General features: G+C 47.6%; 9 non-coding genes across 9 annotated transcripts; all 9 read right to left on the reverse strand.

The window, feature by feature from the left end:
* Positions 1-1379: 1379 nt before the first annotated feature.
* LOC140563196 (U1 spliceosomal RNA) lies at positions 1380-1543 on the reverse strand. Its single transcript, XR_011980415.1, has one exon. It is a non-coding gene; the product is annotated as a U1 spliceosomal RNA (small nuclear RNA).
* A 1661-nt stretch (positions 1544-3204) lies between these two features.
* LOC140563207 (U1 spliceosomal RNA) lies at positions 3205-3368 on the reverse strand. Its single transcript, XR_011980426.1, has one exon. It is a non-coding gene; the product is annotated as a U1 spliceosomal RNA (small nuclear RNA).
* Positions 3369-5027: 1659 nt separating this feature from the next.
* LOC140563218 (U1 spliceosomal RNA) lies at positions 5028-5191 on the reverse strand. Its single transcript, XR_011980437.1, has one exon. It is a non-coding gene; the product is annotated as a U1 spliceosomal RNA (small nuclear RNA).
* Positions 5192-6842: 1651 nt separating this feature from the next.
* On the reverse strand, positions 6843-7006 carry LOC140563229 (U1 spliceosomal RNA). Its single transcript, XR_011980448.1, has one exon. It is a non-coding gene; the product is annotated as a U1 spliceosomal RNA (small nuclear RNA).
* Positions 7007-8667: 1661 nt separating this feature from the next.
* LOC140563240 (U1 spliceosomal RNA) lies at positions 8668-8831 on the reverse strand. Its single transcript, XR_011980459.1, has one exon. It is a non-coding gene; the product is annotated as a U1 spliceosomal RNA (small nuclear RNA).
* A 1657-nt stretch (positions 8832-10488) lies between these two features.
* LOC140563251 (U1 spliceosomal RNA) lies at positions 10489-10652 on the reverse strand. Its single transcript, XR_011980470.1, has one exon. It is a non-coding gene; the product is annotated as a U1 spliceosomal RNA (small nuclear RNA).
* Positions 10653-12314: 1662 nt separating this feature from the next.
* On the reverse strand, positions 12315-12478 carry LOC140563262 (U1 spliceosomal RNA). Its single transcript, XR_011980481.1, has one exon. It is a non-coding gene; the product is annotated as a U1 spliceosomal RNA (small nuclear RNA).
* Positions 12479-14139: 1661 nt separating this feature from the next.
* Positions 14140-14303, reverse strand: LOC140563275 (U1 spliceosomal RNA). Its single transcript, XR_011980492.1, has one exon. It is a non-coding gene; the product is annotated as a U1 spliceosomal RNA (small nuclear RNA).
* A 1659-nt stretch (positions 14304-15962) lies between these two features.
* On the reverse strand, positions 15963-16126 carry LOC140563276 (U1 spliceosomal RNA). Its single transcript, XR_011980493.1, has one exon. It is a non-coding gene; the product is annotated as a U1 spliceosomal RNA (small nuclear RNA).
* Between the last annotated feature and the right edge of the window lie 972 nt (positions 16127-17098).

Raw genomic sequence — 17098 nt, forward strand, 5'->3', positions numbered from 1 at the left:
GGGCTGCTCCACCAATTCTCTCCCTCCTACAAGGCCCAGGACAGGGGCTCAGTCCTGAACAACTCCCACAAGCAACAGTTATCATTAGCTAATTCAACAAACATCCTCATGCCCTGCTTCAGGTGGGTCACAGTAGGGGTGGACAATAGGACAATATCTTATCCATATCATGATCAACTCAACTATTGCATCTTTCATTACAAACAGTGCGTACTTACAGTCCCGTGCAAAACTTTAGGCAACCCTGGTCAAACGGTCTGTTAGCAAACATTTTTAGCAAGAGACAGTGTAGGATTTTTGTTCTGCACAACATTAGAGTGGAAAGAGGAAAGGAGCACCACGCAACAAAGATGGGCTCCCCAAGAGATTTCAGCTCTCGGATAACTTTTCTCAAGATCTCAGGCCTTAATTAGTTTCTTGGGGCTGTGGCTTGTTCACAGTCTTCGTCAGGAAAGCCCAGCTGACGCAAATGTCAAAGCTTTCTAAAAAGGGATTTCTCAAAGCTTAGCACTGCCGGCCAGCAGCCAGAGGCTCCTCTAATCAGCTACCTAGCACTACGAAAAGTTCAACAACCGCCCACCTCAAAGCAGGAGAAGGCTATAGGAAAAGCGTTTTAAGGTAGCCGCTTCCTCAGCACGTAACGTTGTTGAGAAATGGCAGTCAAAAGGAAGGGCCGAGGCCAAAGGCCAACTTGAGGTCCCTCTTGGAGTAAAGATTTAGCAGGCTCTGGAGTGATGGTGGACTGTTCCACAGTCTAAACAATGAGCCTGATGCATTTTGGAAAGGGCTCCTGTGGGCCGACCAGTCTTGTATCTCCATTCTATGCGTTCCTGTGAAATGTCCCGCTGTCTTGTGTTGCTGCATGGGCTTGAAGAACGACGTCTCGTTTCAATGTCAACAAGTTACAGTGAAGAACGACAATAAAAGCACTTGACCTGACGTAATATTCAGCCTTATTGTGAGAAATGACATCCCAATGTGTCCCAATATTCTTGTCTGAGCAGATGGTGGATATGGCCAGTGCTTCCACAACACTCACTGCTCACATGTCCGTTGTAAGGACAGCGTAATCAGGGCTGCTTGAATGGATTGAGTGTAGCGACTAAAAGAGGGTGTAGAAACGTTTTGTAGGAATTGATGTCTTTTTTGCTTCTTTCTAAAGCTTCAGATCTTTTCCCATTTTGGAAGGTGCCACGTGTGGATCCTGAAGTCAGTTCCGACTTGTCAAGCACGTACGAAGTAAAGACACGTGAAGAGAGCCGCTTGAAGCAGCTGGGTTATGACACCAGCTACCCCCCCGCAGGAGTCACAGCACGCAAAAGCAATTTGACGTCCCAAGGACTGTTTTGTAAGAGCAATCTATCATTAGACGAGAAAATCAGGGGAGAGCGCGAACGCAGTCCCCCACTACCAGAAATTATGCAGTCGAGATTCCCACATTTGGGGAATTCGCAGGGGTCAGCACAACCGGAGTGCAATGGTTGAGCCTCACCCTGGGTGAACCACCTTCTTGATCATGGTATCTCCCCTGCCAGGTAAGTATGAGTTCTTCACACACTGGGGAGTGGGACCACCACTGGCTGTCCTCTTCACTGAGACGGTAAAGACTACATGCGTTACACCACCCAGACACTGAAATAAAACACTGCAACAAAGACCCTACATACACACACACACACACACACAAACACACAAACAAAGACATCACCAACAAATGCATTGGTGTGCTGCCTCACAAAACGCTTTACTTTGCCATGTTTCCGAAAACCACAACACTTCCCATGATGCACTGCTTCTGAGTGCGTACAATGCTGCTCACCAGAGGGGGCTGCTCCACCAATTCTCTCCCTCCTACAAGGCCCAGGACAGGGGCTCAGTCCTGAACAACTCCCACAAGCAACAGTTATCATTAGCTAATTCAACAAACATCCTCATGCCCTGCTTCAGGTGGGTCACAGTAGGGGTGGACAATAGGACAATATCTTATCCATATCATGATCAACTCAACTATTGCATCTTTCATTACAAACAGTGCGTACTTACAGTCCCGTGCAAAACTTTAGGCAACCCTGGTCAAACGGTCTGTTAGCAAACATTTTTAGCAAGAGACAGTGTAGGATTTTTGTTCTGCACAACATTAGAGTGGAAAGAGGAAAGGAGCACCACGCAACAAAGATGGGCTCCCCAAGAGATTTCAGCTCTCGGATAACTTTTCTCAAGATCTCAGGCCTTAATTAGTTTCTTGGGGCTGTGGCTTGTTCACAGTCTTCGTCAGGAAAGCCCAGCTGACGCAAATGTCAAAGCTTTCTAAAAAGGGATTTCTCAAAGCTTAGCACTGCCGGCCAGCAGCCAGAGGCTCCTCTAATCAGCTACCTAGCACTACGAAAAGTTCAACAACCGCCCACCTCAAAGCAGGAGAAGGCTATAGGAAAAGCGTTTTAAGGTAGCCGCTTCCTCAGCACGTAACGTTGTTGAGAAATGGCAGTCAAAAGGAAGGGCCGAGGCCAAAGGCCAACTTGAGGTCCCTCTTGGAGTAAAGATTTAGCAGGCTCTGGAGTGATGGTGGACTGTTCCACAGTCTAAACAATGAGCCTGATGCATTTTGGAAAGGGCTCCTGTGGGCCGACCAGTCTTGTATCTCCATTCTATGCGTTCCTGTGAAATGTCCCGCTGTCTTGTGTTGCTGCATGGGCTTGAAGAACGACGTCTCGTTTCAATGTCAACAAGTTACAGTGAAGAACGACAATAAAAGCACTTGACCTGACGTAATATTCAGCCTTATTGTGAGAAATGACATCCCAATGTGTCCCAATATTCTTGTCTGAGCAGATGGTGGATATGGCCAGTGCTTCCACAACACTCACTGCTCACATGTCCGTTGTAAGGACAGCGTAATCAGGGCTGCTTGAATGGATTGAGTGTAGCGACTAAAAGAGGGTGTAGAAACGTTTTGTAGGAATTGATGTCTTTTTTGCTTCTTTCTAAAGCTTCAGATCTTTTCCCATTTTGGAAGGTGCCACGTGTGGATCCTGAAGTCAGTTCCGACTTGTCAAGCACGTACGAAGTAAAGACACGTGAAGAGAGCCGCTTGAAGCAGCTGGGTTATGACACCAGCTACCCCCCCGCAGGAGTCACAGCACGCAAAAGCAATTTGACGTCCCAAGGACTGTTTTGTAAGAGCAATCTATCGTTAGACGAGAAAATCAGGGGAGAGCGCGAACGCAGTCCCCCACTACCAGAAATTATGCAGTCGAGATTCCCACATTTGGGGAATTCGCAGGGGTCAGCACAACCGGAGTGCAATGGTTGAGCCTCACCCTGGGTGAACCACCTTCTTGATCATGGTATCTCCCCTGCCAGGTAAGTATGAGTTCTTCACACACTGGGGAGTGGGACCACCACTGGCTGTCCTCTTCACTGAGACGGTAAAGACTACATGCGTTACACCACCCAGACACTGAAATAAAACACTGCAACAAAGACCCTACATACACACACACACACACAAACACACAAACAAAGACATCACCAACAAATGCATTGGTGTGCTGCCTCACAAAACGCTTTACTTTGCCATGTTTCCGAAAACCACAACACTTCCCATGATGCACTGCTTCTGAGTGCGTACAATGCTGCTCACCAGAGGGGGCTGCTCCACCAATTCTCTCCCTCCTACAAGGCCCAGGACAGGGGCTCAGTCCTGAACAACTCCCACAAGCAACAGTTATCATTAGCTAATTCAACAAACATCCTCATGCCCTGCTTCAGGTGGGTCACAGTAGGGGTGGACAATAGGACAATATCTTATCCATATCATGATCAACTCAACTATTGCATCTTTCATTACAAACAGTGCGTACTTACAGTCCCGTGCAAAACTTTAGGCAACCCTGGTCAAACGGTCTGTTAGCAAACATTTTTAGCAAGAGACAGTGTAGGATTTTTGTTCTGCACAACATTAGAGTGGAAAGAGGAAAGGAGCACCACGCAACAAAGATGGGCTCCCAAAGAGATTTCAGTTCTCGGATAACTTTTCTCAAGATCTCAGGCCTTAATTAGTTTCTTGGGGCTGTGGCTTGTTCACAGTCTTCGTCAGGAAAGCCCAGCTGACGCAAATGTCAAAGCTTTCTAAAAAGGGATTTCTCAAAGCTTAGCACTGCCGGCCAGCAGCCAGAGGCTCCTCTAATCAGCTACCTAGCACTACGAAAAGTTCAACAACCGCCCACCTCAAAGCAGGAGAAGGCTATAGGAAAAGCGTTTTAAGGTAGCCGCTTCCTCAGCACGTAACGTTGTTGAGAAATGGCAGTCAAAATGAAGGGCCGAGGCCAAAGGCCAACTTGAGGTCCCTCTTGGAGTAAAGATTTAGCAGGCTCTGGAGTGATGGTGGACTGTTCCACAGTCTAAACAATGAGCCTGATGCATTTTGGAAAGGGCTCCTGTGGGCCGACCAGTCTTGTATCTCCATTCTATGCGTTCCTGTGAAATGTCCCGCTGTCTTGTGTTGCTGCATGGGCTTGAAGAACGACGTCTCGTTTCAATGTCAACAAGTTACAGTGAAGAACGACAATAAAAGCACTTGACCTGACGTAATATTCAGCCTTATTGTGAGAAATGACATCCCAATGTGTCCCAATATTCTTGTCTGAGCAGATGGTGGATATGGCCAGTGCTTCCACAACACTCACTGCTCACATGTCCGTTGTAAGGACAGCGTAATCAGGGCTGCTTGAATGGATTGAGTGTAGCGACTAAAAGAGGGTGTAGAAACGTTTTGTAGGAATTGATGTCTTTTTTGCTTCTTTCTAAAGCTTCAGATCTTTTCCCATTTTGGAAGGTGCCACGTGTGGATCCTGAAGTCAGTTCCGACTTGTCAAGCACGTACGAAGTAAAGACACGTGAAGAGAGCCGCTTGAAGCAGCTGGGTTATGACACCAGCTACCCCCCTCCGCAGGAGTCACAGCACGCAAAAGCAATTTGACGTCCCAAAGACTGTTTTGTAAGAGCAATCTATCGTTAGACGAGAAAATCAGGGGAGAGCGCGAACGCAGTCCCCCACTACCAGAAATTATGCAGTCGAGATTCCCACATTTGGGGAATTCGCAGGGGTCAGCACAACCGGAGTGCAATGGTTGAGCCTCACCCTGGGTGAACCACCTTCTTGATCATGGTATCTCCCCTGCCAGGTAAGTATGAGTTCTTCACACACTGGGGAGTGGGACCACCACTGGCTGTCCTCTTCACTGAGACGGTAAAGACTACATGCGTTACACCACCCAGACACTGAAATAAAACACTGCAACAAAGACCCTACATACACACACACACACACACAAACAAAGACATCACCAACAAATGCATTGGTGTGCTGCCTCACAAAACGCTTTACTTTGCCATGTTTCCGAAAACCACAACACTTCCCATGATGCACTGCTTCTGAGTGCGTACAATGCTGCTCACCAGAGGGGGCTGCTCCACCAATTCTCTCCCTCCTACAAGGCCCAGGACAGGGGCTCAGTCCTGAACAACTCCCACAAGCAACAGTTATCATTAGCTAATTCAACAAACATCCTCATGCCCTGCTTCAGGTGGGTCACAGTAGGGGTGGACAATAGGACAATATCTTATCCATATCATGATCAACTCAACTATTGCATCTTTCATTACAAACAGTGCGTACTTACAGTCCCGTGCAAAACTTTAGGCAACCCTGGTCAAACGGTCTGTTAGCAAACATTTTTAGCAAGAGACAGTGTAGGATTTTTGTTCTGCACAACATTAGAGTGGAAAGAGGAAAGGAGCACCACGCAACAAAGATGGGCTCCCCAAGAGATTTCAGCTCTCGGATAACTTTTCTCAAGATCTCAGGCCTTAATTAGTTTCTTGGGGCTGTGGCTTGTTCACAGTCTTCGTCAGGAAAGCCCAGCTGACGCAAATGTCAAAGCTTTCTAAAAAGGGATTTCTCAAAGCTTAGCACTGCCGGCCAGCAGCCAGAGGCTCCTCTAATCAGCTACCTAGCACTACGAAAAGTTCAACAACCGCCCACCTCAAAGCAGGAGAAGGCTATAGGAAAAGCGTTTTAAGGTAGCCGCTTCCTCAGCACGTAACGTTGTTGAGAAATGGCAGTCAAAAGGAAGGGCCGAGGCCAAAGGCCAACTTGAGGTCCCTCTTGGAGTAAAGATTTAGCAGGCTCTGGAGTGATGGTGGACTGTTCCACAGTCTAAACAATGAGCCTGATGCATTTTGGAAAGGGCTCCTGTGGGCCGACCAGTCTTGTATCTCCATTCTATGCGTTCCTGTGAAATGTCCCGCTGTCTTGTGTTGCTGCATGGGCTTGAAGAACGACGTCTCGTTTCAATGTCAACAAGTTACAGTGAAGAACGACAATAAAAGCACTTGACCTGACGTAATATTCAGCCTTATTGTGAGAAATGACATCCCAATGTGTCCCAATATTCTTGTCTGAGCAGATGGTGGATATGGCCAGTGCTTCCACAACACTCACTGCTCACATGTCCGTTGTAAGGACAGCGTAATCAGGGCTGCTTGAATGGATTGAGTGTAGCGACTAAAAGAGGGTGTAGAAACGTTTTGTAGGAATTGATGTCTTTTTTGCTTCTTTCTAAAGCTTCAGATCTTTTCCCATTTTGGAAGGTGCCACGTGTGGATCCTGAAGTCAGTTCCGACTTGTCAAGCACGTACGAAGTAAAGACACGTGAAGAGAGCCGCTTGAAGCAGCTGGGTTATGACACCAGCTACCCCCCCGCAGGAGTCACAGCACGCAAAAGCAATTTGACGTCCCAAGGACTGTTTTGTAAGAGCAATCTATCGTTAGACGAGAAAATCAGGGGAGAGCGCGAACGCAGTCCCCCACTACCAGAAATTATGCAGTCGAGATTCCCACATTTGGGGAATTCGCAGGGGTCAGCACAACCGGAGTGCAATGGTTGAGCCTCACCCTGGGTGAACCACCTTCTTGATCATGGTATCTCCCCTGCCAGGTAAGTATGAGTTCTTCTCACACTGGGGAGTGGGACCACCACTGGCTGTCCTCTTCACTGAGACGGTAAAGACTACATGCGTTACACCACCCAGACACTGAAATAAAACACTGCAACAAAGACCCTACATATACACACACACACACACACACACACACAAACAAAGACATCACCAACAAATGCATTGGTGTGCTGCCTCACAAAACGCTTTACTTTGCCATGTTTCCGAAAACCACAACACTTCCCATGATGCACTGCTTCTGAGTGCGTACAATGCTGCTCACCAGAGGGGGCTGCTCCACCAATTCTCTCCCTCCTACAAGGCCCAGGACAGGGGCTCAGTCCTGAACAACTCCCACAAGCAACAGTTATCATTAGCTAATTCAACAAACATCCTCATGCCCTGCTTCAGGTGGGTCACAGTAGGGGTGGACAATAGGACAATATCTTATCCATATCATGATCAACTCAACTATTGCATCTTTCATTACAAACAGTGCGTACTTACAGTCCCGTGCAAAACTTTAGGCAACCCTGGTCAAACGGTCTGTTAGCAAACATTTTTAGCAAGAGACAGTGTAGGATTTTTGTTCTGCACAACATTAGAGTGGAAAGAGGAAAGGAGCACCACGCAACAAAGATGGGCTCCCCAAGAGATTTCAGCTCTCGGATAACTTTTCTCAAGATCTCAGGCCTTAATTAGTTTCTTGGGGCTGTGGCTTGTTCACAGTCTTCGTCAGGAAAGCCCAGCTGACGCAAATGTCAAAGCTTTCTAAAAAGGGATTTCTCAAAGCTTAGCACTGCCGGCCAGCAGCCAGAGGCTCCTCTAATCAGCTACCTAGCACTACGAAAAGTTCAACAACCGCCCACCTCAAAGCAGGAGAAGGCTATAGGAAAAGCGTTTTAAGGTAGCCGCTTCCTCAGCACGTAACGTTGTTGAGAAATGGCAGTCAAAAGGAAGGGCCGAGGCCAAAGGCCAACTTGAGGTCCCTCTTGGAGTAAAGATTTAGCAGGCTCTGGAGTGATGGTGGACTGTTCCACAGTCTAAACAATGAGCCTGATGCATTTTGGAAAGGGCTCCTGTGGGCCGACCAGTCTTGTATCTCCATTCTATGCGTTCCTGTGAAATGTCCCGCTGTCTTGTGTTGCTGCATGGGCTTGAAGAACGACGTCTCGTTTCAATGTCAACAAGTTACAGTGAAGAACGACAATAAAAGCACTTGACCTGACGTAATATTCAGCCTTATTGTGAGAAATGACATCCCAATGTGTCCCAATTTTCTTGTCTGAGCAGATGGTGGATATGGCCAGTGCTTCCACAACACTCACTGCTCACATGTCCGTTGTAAGGACAGCGTAATCAGGGCTGCTTGAATGGATTGAGTGTAGCGACTAAAAGAGGGTGTAGAAACGTTTTGTAGGAATTGATGTCTTTTTTGCTTCTTTCTAAAGCTTCAGATCTTTTCCCATTTTGGAAGGTGCCACGTGTGGATCCTGAAGTCAGTTCCGACTTGTCAAGCACGTACGAAGTAAAGACACGTGAAGAGAGCCGCTTGAAGCAGCTGGGTTATGACACCAGCTACCCCCCCGCAGGAGTCACAGCACGCAAAAGCAATTTGACGTCCCAAGGACTGTTTTGTAAGAGCAATCTATCATTAGACGAGAAAATCAGGGGAGAGCGCGAACGCAGTCCCCCACTACCAGAAATTATGCAGTCGAGATTCCCACATTTGGGGAATTCGCAGGGGTCAGCACAACCGGAGTGCAATGGTTGAGCCTCACCCTGGGTGAACCACCTTCTTGATCATGGTATCTCCCCTGCCAGGTAAGTATGAGTTCTTCACACACTGGGGAGTGGGACCACCACTGGCTGTCCTCTTCACTGAGACGGTAAAGACTACATGCGTTACACCACCCAGACACTGAAATAAAACACTGCAACAAAGACCCTACATACACACACACACACACAAACACACAAACAAAGACATCACCAACAAATGCATTGGTGTGCTGCCTCACAAAACGCTTTACTTTGCCATGTTTCCGAAAACCACAACACTTCCCATGATGCACTGCTTCTGAGTGCGTACAATGCTGCTCACCAGAGGGGGCTGCTCCACCAATTCTCTCCCTCCTACAAGGCCCAGGACAGGGGCTCAGTCCTGAACAACTCCCACAAGCAACAGTTATCATTAGCTAATTCAACAAACATCCTCATGCCCTGCTTCAGGTGGGTCACAGTAGGGGTGGACAATAGGACAATATCTTATCCATATCATGATCAACTCAACTATTGCATCTTTCATTACAAACAGTGCGTACTTACAGTCCCGTGCAAAACTTTAGGCAACCCTGGTCAAACGGTCTGTTAGCAAACATTTTTAGCAAGAGACAGTGTAGGATTTTTGTTCTGCACAACATTAGAGTGGAAAGAGGAAAGGAGCACCACGCAACAAAGATGGGCTCCCCAAGAGATTTCAGCTCTCGGATAACTTTTCTCAAGATCTCAGGCCTTAATTAGTTTCTTGGGGCTGTGGCTTGTTCACAGTCTTCGTCAGGAAAGCCCAGCTGACGCAAATGTCAAAGCTTTCTAAAAAGGGATTTCTCAAAGCTTAGCACTGCCGGCCAGCAGCCAGAGGCTCCTCTAATCAGCTACCTAGCACTACGAAAAGTTCAACAACCGCCCACCTCAAAGCAGGAGAAGGCTATAGGAAAAGCGTTTTAAGGTAGCCGCTTCCTCAGCACGTAACGTTGTTGAGAAATGGCAGTCAAAAGGAAGGGCCGAGGCCAAAGGCCAACTTGAGGTCCCTCTTGGAGTAAAGATTTAGCAGGCTCTGGAGTGATGGTGGACTGTTCCACAGTCTAAACAATGAGCCTGATGCATTTTGGAAAGGGCTCCTGTGGGCCGACCAGTCTTGTATCTCCATTCTATGCGTTCCTGTGAAATGTCCCGCTGTCTTGTGTTGCTGCATGGGCTTGAAGAACGACGTCTCGTTTCAATGTCAACAAGTTACAGTGAAGAACGACAATAAAAGCACTTGACCTGACGTAATATTCAGCCTTATTGTGAGAAATGACATCCCAATGTGTCCCAATATTCTTGTCTGAGCAGATGGTGGATATGGCCAGTGCTTCCACAACACTCACTGCTCACATGTCCGTTGTAAGGACAGCGTAATCAGGGCTGCTTGAATGGATTGAGTGTAGCGACTAAAAGAGGGTGTAGAAACGTTTTGTAGGAATTGATGTCTTTTTTGCTTCTTTCTAAAGCTTCAGATCTTTTCCCATTTTGGAAGGTGCCACGTGTGGATCCTGAAGTCAGTTCCGACTTGTCAAGCACGTACGAAGTAAAGACACGTGAAGAGAGCCGCTTGAAGCAGCTGGGTTATGACACCAGCTACCCCCCCGCAGGAGTCACAGCACGCAAAAGCAATTTGACGTCCCAAGGACTGTTTTGTAAGAGCAATCTATCGTTAGACGAGAAAATCAGGGGAGAGCGCGAACGCAGTCCCCCACTACCAGAAATTATGCAGTCGAGATTCCCACATTTGGGGAATTCGCAGGGGTCAGCACAACCGGAGTGCAATGGTTGAGCCTCACCCTGGGTGAACCACCTTCTTGATCATGGTATCTCCCCTGCCAGGTAAGTATGAGTTCTTCACACACTGGGGAGTGGGACCACCACTGGCTGTCCTCTTCACTGAGACGGTAAAGACTACATGCGTTACACCACCCAGACACTGAAATAAAACACTGCAACAAAGACCCTACATACACACACACACACACACACACACACACAAACAAAGACATCACCAACAAATGCATTGGTGTGCTGCCTCACAAAACGCTTTACTTTGCCATGTTTCCGAAAACCACAACACTTCCCATGATGCACTGCTTCTGAGTGCGTACAATGCTGCTCACCAGAGGGGGCTGCTCCACCAATTCTCTCCCTCCTACAAGGCCCAGGACAGGGGCTCAGTCCTGAACAACTCCCACAAGCAACAGTTATCATTAGCTAATTCAACAAACATCCTCATGCCCTGCTTCAGGTGGGTCACAGTAGGGGTGGACAATAGGACAATATCTTATCCATATCATGATCAACTCAACTATTGCATCTTTCATTACAAACAGTGCGTACTTACAGTCCCGTGCAAAACTTTAGGCAACCCTGGTCAAACGGTCTGTTAGCAAACATTTTTAGCAAGAGACAGTGTAGGATTTTTGTTCTGCACAACATTAGAGTGGAAAGAGGAAAGGAGCACCACGCAACAAAGATGGGCTCCCCAAGAGATTTCAGCTCTCGGATAACTTTTCTCAAGATCTCAGGCCTTAATTAGTTTCTTGGGGCTGTGGCTTGTTCACAGTCTTCGTCAGGAAAGCCCAGCTGACGCAAATGTCAAAGCTTTCTAAAAAGGGATTTCTCAAAGCTTAGCACTGCCGGCCAGCAGCCAGAGGCTCCTCTAATCAGCTACCTAGCACTACGAAAAGTTCAACAACCGCCCACCTCAAAGCAGGAGAAGGCTATAGGAAAAGCGTTTTAAGGTAGCCGCTTCCTCAGCACGTAACGTTGTTGAGAAATGGCAGTCAAAAGGAAGGGCCGAGGCCAAAGGCCAACTTGAGGTCCCTCTTGGAGTAAAGATTTAGCAGGCTCTGGAGTGATGGTGGACTGTTCCACAGTCTAAACAATGAGCCTGATGCATTTTGGAAAGGGCTCCTGTGGGCCGACCAGTCTTGTATCTCCATTCTATGCGTTCCTGTGAAATGTCCCGCTGTCTTGTGTTGCTGCATGGGCTTGAAGAACGACGTCTCGTTTCAATGTCAACAAGTTACAGTGAAGAACGACAATAAAAGCACTTGACCTGACGTGATATTCAGCCTTATTGTGAGAAATGACATCCCAATGTGTCCCAATATTCTTGTCTGAGCAGATGGTGGATATGGCCAGTGCTTCCACAACACTCACTGCTCACATGTCCGTTGTAAGGACAGCGTAATCAGGGCTGCTTGAATGGATTGAGTGTAGCGACTAAAAGAGGGTGTAGAAACGTTTTGTAGGAATTGATGTCTTTTTTGCTTCTTTCTAAAGCTTCAGATCTTTTCCCATTTTGGAAGGTGCCACGTGTGGATCCTGAAGTCAGTTCCGACTTGTCAAGCACGTACGAAGTAAAGACACGTGAAGAGAGCCGCTTGAAGCAGCTGGGTTATGACACCAGCTACCCCCCCCGCAGGAGTCACAGCACGCAAAAGCAATTTGACGTCCCAAGGACTGTTTTGTAAGAGCAATCTATCGTTAGACGAGAAAATCAGGGGAGAGCGCGAACGCAGTCCCCCACTACCAGAAATTATGCAGTCGAGATTCCCACATTTGGGGAATTCGCAGGGGTCAGCACAACCGGAGTGCAATGGTTGAGCCTCACCCTGGGTGAACCACCTTCTTGATCATGGTATCTCCCCTGCCAGGTAAGTATGAGTTCTTCACACACTGGGGAGTGGGACCACCACTGGCTGTCCTCTTCACTGAGACGGTAAAGACTACATGCGTTACACCACCCAGACACTGAAATAAAACACTGCAACAAAGACCCTACATACACACACACACACACACACACACACACAAACAAAGACATCACCAACAAATGCATTGGTGTGCTGCCTCACAAAACGCTTTACTTTGCCATGTTTCCGAAAACCACAACACTTCCCATGATGCACTGCTTCTGAGTGCGTACAATGCTGCTCACCAGAGGGGGCTGCTCCACCAATTCTCTCCCTCCTACAAGGCCCAGGACAGGGGCTCAGTCCTGAACAACTCCCACAAGCAACAGTTATCATTAGCTAATTCAACAAACATCCTCATGCCCTGCTTCAGGTGGGTCACAGTAGGGGTGGACAATAGGACAATATCTTATCCATATCATGATCAACTCAACTATTGCATCTTTCATTACAAACAGTGCGTACTTACAGTCCCGTGCAAAACTTTAGGCAACCCTGGTCAAACGGTCTGTTAGCAAACATTTTTAGCAAGAGACAGTGTAGGATTTTTGTTCTGCACAACATTAGAGTGGAAAGAGGAAAGGAGCACCACGCAACAAAGATGGGCTCCCCAAGAGATTTCAGCTCTCGGATAACTTTTCTCAAGATCTCAGGCCTTAATTAGTTTCTTGGGGCTGTGGCTTGTTCACAGTCTTCGTCAGGAAAGCCCAGCTGACGCAAATGTCAAAGCTTTCTAAAAAGGGATTTCTCAAAGCTTAGCACTGCCGGCCAGCAGCCAGAGGCTCCTCTAATCAGCTACCTAGCACTACGAAAAGTTCAACAACCGCCCACCTCAAAGCAGGAGAAGGCTATAGGAAAAGCGTTTTAAGGTAGCCGCTTCCTCAGCACGTAACGTTGTTGAGAAATGGCAGTCAAAAGGAAGGGCCGAGGCCAAAGGCCAACTTGAGGTCCCTCTTGGAGTAAAGATTTAGCAGGCTCTGGAGTGATGGTGGACTGTTCCACAGTCTAAACAATGAGCCTGATGCATTTTGGAAAGGGCTCCTGTGGGCCGACCAGTCTTGTATCTCCATTCTATGCGTTCCTGTGAAATGTCCCGCTGTCTTGTGTTGCTGCATGGGCTTGAAGAACGACGTCTCGTTTCAATGTCAACAAGTTACAGTGAAGAACGACAATAAAAGCACTTGACCTGACGTGATATTCAGCCTTATTGTGAGAAATGACATCCCAATGTGTCCCAATATTCTTGTCTGAGCAGATGGTGGATATGGCCAGTGCTTCCACAACACTCACTGCTCACATGTCCGTTGTAAGGACAGCGTAATCAGGGCTGCTTGAATGGATTGAGTGTAGCGACTAAAAGAGGGTGTAGAAACGTTTTGTAGGAATTGATGTCTTTTTTGCTTCTTTCTAAAGCTTCAGATCTTTTCCCATTTTGGAAGGTGCCACGTGTGGATCCTGAAGTCAGTTCCGACTTGTCAAGCACGTACGAAGTAAAGACACGTGAAGAGAGCCGCTTGAAGCAGCTGGGTTATGACACCAGCTACCCCCCCGCAGGAGTCACAGCACGCAAAAGCAATTTGACGTCCCAAGGACTGTTTTGTAAGAGCAATCTATCATTAGACGAGAAAATCAGGGGAGAGCGCGAACGCAGTCCCCCACTACCAGAAATTATGCAGTCGAGATTCCCACATTTGGGGAATTCGCAGGGGTCAGCACAACCGGAGTGCAATGGTTGAGCCTCACCCTGGGTGAACCACCTTCTTGATCATGGTATCTCCCCTGCCAGGTAAGTATGAGTTCTTCACACACTGGGGAGTGGGACCACCACTGGCTGTCCTCTTCACTGAGACGGTAAAGACTACATGCGTTACACCACCCAGACACTGAAATAAAACACTGCAACAAAGACCCTACATACACACACACACACACACACACACACAAACAAAGACATCACCAACAAATGCATTGGTGTGCTGCCTCACAAAACGCTTTACTTTGCCATGTTTCCGAAAACCACAACACTTCCCATGATGCACTGCTTCTGAGTGCGTACAATGCTGCTCACCAGAGGGGGCTGCTCCACCAATTCTCTCCCTCCTACAAGGCCCAGGACAGGGGCTCAGTCCTGAACAACTCCCACAAGCAACAGTTATCATTAGCTAATTCAACAAACATCCTCATGCCCTGCTTCAGGTGGGTCACAGTAGGGGTGGACAATAGGACAATATCTTATCCATATCATGATCAACTCAACTATTGCATCTTTCATTACAAACAGTGCGTACTTACAGTCCCGTGCAAAACTTTAGGCAACCCTGGTCAAACGGTCTGTTAGCAAACATTTTTAGCAAGAGACAGTGTAGGATTTTTGTTCTGCACAACATTAGAGTGGAAAGAGGAAAGGAGCACCACGCAACAAAGATGGGCTCCCCAAGAGATTTCAGCTCTCGGATAACTTTTCTCAAGATCTCAGGCCTTAATTAGTTTCTTGGGGCTGTGGCTTGTTCACAGTCTTCGTCAGGAAAGCCCAGCTGACGCAAATGTCAAAGCTTTCTAAAAAGGGATTTCTCAAAGCTTAGCACTGCCGGCCAGCAGCCAGAGGCTCCTCTAATCAGCTACCTAGCACTACGAAAAGTTCAACAACCGCCCACCTCAAAGCAGGAGAAGGCTATAGGAAAAGCGTTTTAAGGTAGCCGCTTCCTCAGCACGTAACGTTGTTGAGAAATGGCAGTCAAAAGGAAGGGCCGAGGCCAAAGGCCAACTTGAGGTCCCTCTTGGAGTAAAGATTTAGCAGGCTCTGGAGTGATGGTGGACTGTTCCACAGTCTAAACAATGAGCCTGATGCATTTTGGAAAGGGCTCCTGTGGGCCGACCAGTCTTGTATCTCCATTCTATGCGTTCCTGTGAAATGTCCCGCTGTCTTGTGTTGCTGCATGGGCTTGAAGAACGACGTCTCGTTTCAATGTCAACAAGTTACAGTGAAGAACGACAATAAAAGCACTTGACCTGACGTAATATTCAGCCTTATTGTGAGAAATGACATCCCAATGTGTCCCAATATTCTTGTCTGAGCAGATGGTGGATATGGCCAGTGCTTCCACAACACTCACTGCTCACATGTCCGTTGTAAGGACAGCGTAATCAGGGCTGCTTGAATGGATTGAGTGTAGCGACTAAAAGAGGGTGTAGAAACGTTTTGTAGGAATTGATGTCTTTTTTGCTTCTTTCTAAAGCTTCAGATCTTTTCCCATTTTGGAAGGTGCCACGTGTGGATCCTGAAGTCAGTTCCGACTTGTCAAGCACGTACGAAGTAAAGACACGTGAAGAGAGCCGCTTGAAGCAGCTGGGTTATGACACCAGCTACCCCCCCGCAGGAGTCACAGCACGCAAAAGCAATTTGACGTCCCAAGGACTGTTTTGTAAGAGCAATCTATCATTAGACGAGAAAATCAGGGGAGAGCGCGAACGCAGTCCCCCACTACCAGAAATTATGCAGTCGAGATTCCCACATTTGGGGAATTCGCAGGGGTCAGCACAACCGGAGTGCAATGGTTGAGCCTCACCCTGGGTGAACCACCTTCTTGATCATGGTATCTCCCCTGCCAGGTAAGTATGAGTTCTTCACACACTGGGGAGTGGGACCACCACTGGCTGTCCTCTTCACTGAGACGGTAAAGACTACATGCGTTACACCACCCAGACACTGAAATAAAACACTGCAACAAAGACCCTACATACACACACACACACACACACACACACAAACAAAGACATCACCAACAAATGCATTGGTGTGCTGCCTCACAAAACGCTTTACTTTGCCATGTTTCCGAAAACCACAACACTTCCCATGATGCACTGCTTCTGAGTGCGTACAATGCTGCTCACCAGAGGGGGCTGCTCCACCAATTCTCTCCCTCCTACAAGGCCCAGGACAGGGGCTCAGTCCTGAACAACTCCCACAAGCAACAGTTATCATTAGCTAATTCAACAAACATCCTCATGCCCTGCTTCAGGTGGGTCACAGTAGGGGTGGACAATAGGACAATATCTTATCCATATCATGATCAACTCAACTATTGCATCTTTCATTACAAACAGTGCGTACTTACAGTCCCGTGCAAAACTTTAGGCAACCCTGGTCAAACGGTCTGTTAGCAAACATTTTTAGCAAGAGACAGTGTAGGATTTTTGTTCTGCACAACATTAGAGTGGAAAGAGGAAAGGAGCACCACGCAACAAAGATGGGCTCCCCAAGAGATTTCAGCTCTCGGATAACTTTTCTCAAGATCTCAGGCCTTAATTAGTTTCTTGGGGCTGTGGCTTGTTCACAGTCTTCGTCAGGAAAGCCCAGCTGACGCAAATGTCAAAGCTTTCTAAAAAGGGATTTCTCAAAGCTTAGCACTGCCGGCCAGCAGCCAGAGGCTCCTCTAATCAGCTACCTAGCACTACGAAAAGTTCAACAACCGCCCACCTCAAAGCAGGAGAAGGCTATAGGAAAAGCGTTTTAAGGTAGCCGCTTCCTCAGCACGTAACGTTGTTGAGAAATGGCAGTCAAAAGGAAGGGCCGAGGCCAAAGGCCAACT

Source organism: Salminus brasiliensis, chromosome 9, assembly GCF_030463535.1.
Source record: "Salminus brasiliensis chromosome 9, fSalBra1.hap2, whole genome shotgun sequence".
NCBI lineage: Eukaryota > Metazoa > Chordata > Actinopteri > Characiformes > Bryconidae > Salminus > Salminus brasiliensis.